Below are 4,651 nucleotides of genomic sequence, written 5' to 3'. Positions count from 1 at the left end.
ATTTTTCAGTGTAAAGTTTTTTTTATCATTCATAACATAAACTATTTCCCTGTTAATTTACCGTACTTATTAGAACACGACCATGTCATTAGTAACTTATTTGCAATCTGTCCATAACTGCCCAAAACAGATGAGTTTCTATTAGAATTACATGTCTTGACTGTAGTCTAAACTGATGAGAAAAAGACTATGATGTGTCTTTTTCATAACTCCACAAAGTAGACTCCTATCTATTTATCTATCTATCTGTTTGTCTCTCTGTCTGTCTATGGGTATTTTTGTTTCACTATAGACATGAATAAAAGTGGTAACATTTCAAGTGAAAATGCTACAACCATCAGCCTGAAAAAGGTTGTACAGCAAAATCAATGAGGCACGAGGAAAACATAAACCATTTGTCACATTCAATACTAAGGCACTTTTAATAAAATAATATTAAAAATGCCGTAGTATTGAGAAGATCTCTACTGAGATATTGATGCATGTTTACCTTAATAGGTGTAAATAAACCAGAAAATCACTGCTGTCTTCTGGTTGAATATCACATGGAAGCTGTATTCTGATTAATGGACAATAGGCAGCGAATCATGGACACTGTGTTTGATGTTAATATTTATGGGATGTCGTTTAAGATCAGGCATGAGTAGACTTTGTTGACAAGTGTCTTCATAATCTGCACGGGACCAAAAAATCTGAAGTGTTGCAAACCACCAAAAATAATTCTACACGGCAAGGTGCAATTTACTCTCACAATACGTCGATACAAAGGGTGGTGAATGGAGCACTCCCAAGTGCCCTAAAGCTTTCTGTGGGCGAAGGAATCTCAACTGGCGACAGCCCTGAGATTAAACCATTTAGCTGTCACCGACACGACTTCTGGCTCCTACAGTAACCGACGTCAAGACAGGACCTGGAGCTGCTCCTCATTAGAGTGGAGTTTGCAAGGTGGCCCTAGGTTACCACCAATACAACACACATACTGTACACACACACACACACACGCACACACATCCTACAATCCCCCACACCACCCCAGCCTTCACACACTCCACAGCATAGCCCTCAGCGGACATTTAATCAGTGTCACTGAGTTAGTCGCAGCTGTGTTGGGGCCTTTAACATGCCAGACAGCAGTGAGAACCAGGGCAACTTGCGGGGTCATCTCCTAATTTAGTCTTGAGTATATTTAGCAAAAATGTCTATCCTTTTTCAGCTTTTTTTTTCCAAATAGCTCTTAGGCATTTGGAACATTTTAGACTTCAAAAGTGATGTTGTAGCGTTCCCCTTCCCTTGTCTCGCCTGTCATGACTAGACCTCTGGCTGTCTTGTTATCATAAAATGGGGAGCCAAGAGGTTTATAAAAATGTCTCTATTTTAATTAGTCCTCAACCGAATGTTTAATTTTCTCTCATCAAAAAAGCAAAAACTCAAGGACAGATGACAGGGGAACAGATGACAGATGGCATCAGAGTGTTCAATTTTTGCTCTGATTGATTAATCGAGGACAGCAATGTTCAAGCTACTTTTACTGTGGTTGACAGATGTGTCATGAAAACAAACAAAAGGAAGTGGGCGTCAGGAAGAGAAAGATCGGTATCTGCAGCCAACCTGAGGCATTGATTTACCTCTTTTTTGAACTAGTTTGTTGGACCTCCATGAGCAATAGGAAGTTGCTTAGCTGAGTACAACAATGTGAGTCATGATTTCATTCTCTTACAGTAGTCTCTCTCTCTCTCTCTCTCTCTCTCTCACACACACACACACACACACACACACACTTACATGGACAATGTGCATTATACCATAGGAAAGGAAAGGAAGGAAAACTGGCTCTGTAGTGGGAGCTGAACTGGAGTGCATCACTTCAATATCTGACAAAAGGACCCTGAACAAACTGATCAACATCTTGGACAATGAATGTCACCCACTCCACAGCACTACTGTTAAGCAGAAGAGCCTGATCAGCTGGAGACTTCGCTCACTGCCTTGCACAACAGACAGACTGAGGAAGTCATTTGTCCCCAGGGCCATTGAACTGTTCAATGCTTCACTTAAGGGAAGAGGAGAGATAGACTTCTCTGCATAGTCTGTCTGCCTCTTCACCCCCTCCATGTTTGGTACTGTCTGTCCACTAGCCACTTGTACCACTGTCTTTCTGCCTCACTGTTTGCGTGCTATATTAGCACATTAGCACATATGCATAACCCCTCCCTCCATGCCACAGCCGAACTGTGGCCACACTTATACCTTTTCTTAAAATAGTTATATATATAGATTTATAGATATATAGACAGAGCACCTTACACAGAAAGCGCTTCAGACTTGTAACCGGATGGTTATTGGTTCGAACCCCGACCAGTAGGCACGGCTGAAGTGCCCTTGAGCAAGGCACCTAACCCCTCACTGCTCACCGAGCGCCGCTGTTGTTGCAGGCAGCTCACTGCGCCGGGATTAGTGTGTGCTTCACCTCACTGTGTGTTCACTGTGTGCTGAGTGTGTTTCACTAATTCACGGATTGGGATAAATGCAGAGACCAAATTTCCCTCACAGGATCAAAAGAGTATATATACTATACTATACTATACTATATATTATACTACTAAAAACGATTTCTTAATCTTTGCTTTTCTTGATGCTTTTCTTGACCTGCCATGTCATTCTATTGTCTACAAGTCTGAAGTGCTAACCAGTAGGCCACGGCTGCCCCCCAGTAGGCCACGGCTGCCCCATTTTTGACATAGGCAACAAGGGAGGAGGTGTTTTTTCTTGGAAATAATCTATAATAGTACAGGCAAAACAGTACACCACTAGGTGTCATAGGCATGGCTAGATAAGTAGCAGTAGGCAAAATTAACAAACAAAATAATATAAGGTACAAACAAACAGACAAACCAAGGATATAAGTTACAAACAAACAGACAGACAAAACGAGGATGAACTCACAGCCTGAACTAATACAAAAAACAAAAGCTCAAGGGAAAACATTGGTCAGACACTAAACCATGTGCATTTGCTCTCTCTAACCTTCCAAATGATCACTGATTGGTCACTGTGATGCTAAGCACTAGTCCTGGTGTGGACTATGGCTAGCCTCAACGGGTCTCCAACTGCAGGGTTACTGAGGCCTGGCTCCCTCCCGATACCCCCATGAGGCTGTGGAGCAGACAGTGCTGGTGGGCTGGATGAATCTTGACGGGTGGGAACAGGTTTAAGCTCAGTGCGATGCATGGTTTTAAGGGGGCCCTCCTCCCCATACGGCCTGATCTTATAGTGTGTGCCAATTCCATCCAGACACTCCACAATTTCATAGAAGTCAGGTACTCTTGATGTTGCACCACCCAATCAGTTGGTGGACTGTCCCTGTGATCACCTCCAGTATTTCCAAGTAGGTGGTCGACTGGTAACTGTGGCTTCTGATCGAACATAAGCTCGTATGGGGAGTGCCATTTATGGTTCTTTTCAGGGTGTAAGGTCCTGAGCAAGTCATAAGGTGTCCTGTTGAAATGTTCACATTGACCATTCCCCTCTGGATGATAAGTGGTGGTTCTACTCTTTGTTATGCTGTAGATGTCACACAGGTGCTTCAACAGCTCCCCCTCAAAGCTGCGCCCCTGATCAGAGTGGATTCTCCTTGGCACGCCATACACATAGAACCATCTCTCAGTTAGAATCTTAGCTATGGTGGAAGCTCTCTGATCAGAGGTGGGAAAGGCCTGGGTCAACTTTGAGAAACTTTGACTACCAGAACATTCTCTTGTCCTGTGCTAGCCCAATCCAAGAGTGTAAAGTCAATGGAGATTATCTACAAAGGCTTAGTGGCTAACAGATTTCCCAAGAAGGTTCTGGCTTGGGTTGTCTTGCTTTAGCAACCACACACTGCTCACACTCAGAACACCACTTTTGCACCTCATGCCACATCTGGGGCCAGTAGCACCTCTGACATATCAAATCTGTGGTCCTGTCCACCCCCAGATGGCCATGGTTGTTGTGTAGGCTAGTGAGCACTTCGACTCGCAACACCTTGGGCAGTAAAAGCTGCAGCACTGGATTCCTGGAAGGAGGAGCCTGGATCGCTCGGTACAAGGTCCTATCCACTATCTGAGACCACTGCTTTATCAGCTGCTGGACTTTCCTTGGTTCACTCCACTTGTCTTAATGGGTATGTGGTCGTCCCTGTCACCAAAACCACAGGTATCTGGAAATACAGGGATCAGTCCCTTGTAGGACTTTCAGGTCTCTTTTGGTTCGACCAGGGATGGTGTCCACCATACAAGATTCTGTCATCCAAGAGTCTTGGATAGGTGCACTCGAGGCTTACATGTTGGCTCTGGCAATCGGCAGGGGGACGTCCAGGCCATGTGACACAGATCGCACAGTGTTAGTGGGGCTTGTGGTAAGCCTAGAAAGGGCATCGGCATTGCGATTAGCTGTCCCAGGACAATAGGGGATTATCACGCTTCCGGGTTTCACGGGCGGGATTTTTTAATTTTGTGCACTTACATTTCCGGCGCAGTTCAGCAATGGCTGAAACGAAGGCTACAGTAGATGTCACTGCTCTGTTCCACTTTGTACATAGAACAAACAACGCCAACCCATGGATTCCCGACTGAATTGAGTCTAAGGAAGAAGTGGATTAAAGCGGTTCGCCGGG

Source organism: Alosa alosa, chromosome 10 (genome assembly GCF_017589495.1).
Source record: "Alosa alosa isolate M-15738 ecotype Scorff River chromosome 10, AALO_Geno_1.1, whole genome shotgun sequence".
Taxonomy (NCBI): domain Eukaryota; kingdom Metazoa; phylum Chordata; class Actinopteri; order Clupeiformes; family Clupeidae; genus Alosa; species Alosa alosa.
Note: the sequence above shows the minus strand (reverse complement) of the source record.